We start from the raw sequence: 225 nt of genomic DNA, 5'->3' as shown, positions 1-225 counted from the left end.
AGACACTGTGCCACCACACTGCTAGTAAGGGGCTAATAATCATCCTGTGCAGCGGATCCCACAGCTCACTTGGGAGAGTGCGGCACTGGGAGCACTGCGGGGCTCCCGCCCTGGGTTCGGATCCCATATAGGGATGGCCGTTTGAGCACAGTACGATCGACACCAAACAAAGTGTTGCAATCCCCTTACCGGTCACAAGAAAGAGAAAAATAAATAAATAAATAA

The sequence above is a fragment of the Galeopterus variegatus genome, unplaced genomic scaffold (assembly GCF_000696425.1).
Source record: "Galeopterus variegatus unplaced genomic scaffold, G_variegatus-3.0.2 Scaffold60838, whole genome shotgun sequence".
NCBI classification, from domain to species: Eukaryota; Metazoa; Chordata; class Mammalia; order Dermoptera; family Cynocephalidae; genus Galeopterus; species Galeopterus variegatus.
Note: the sequence above shows the minus strand (reverse complement) of the source record.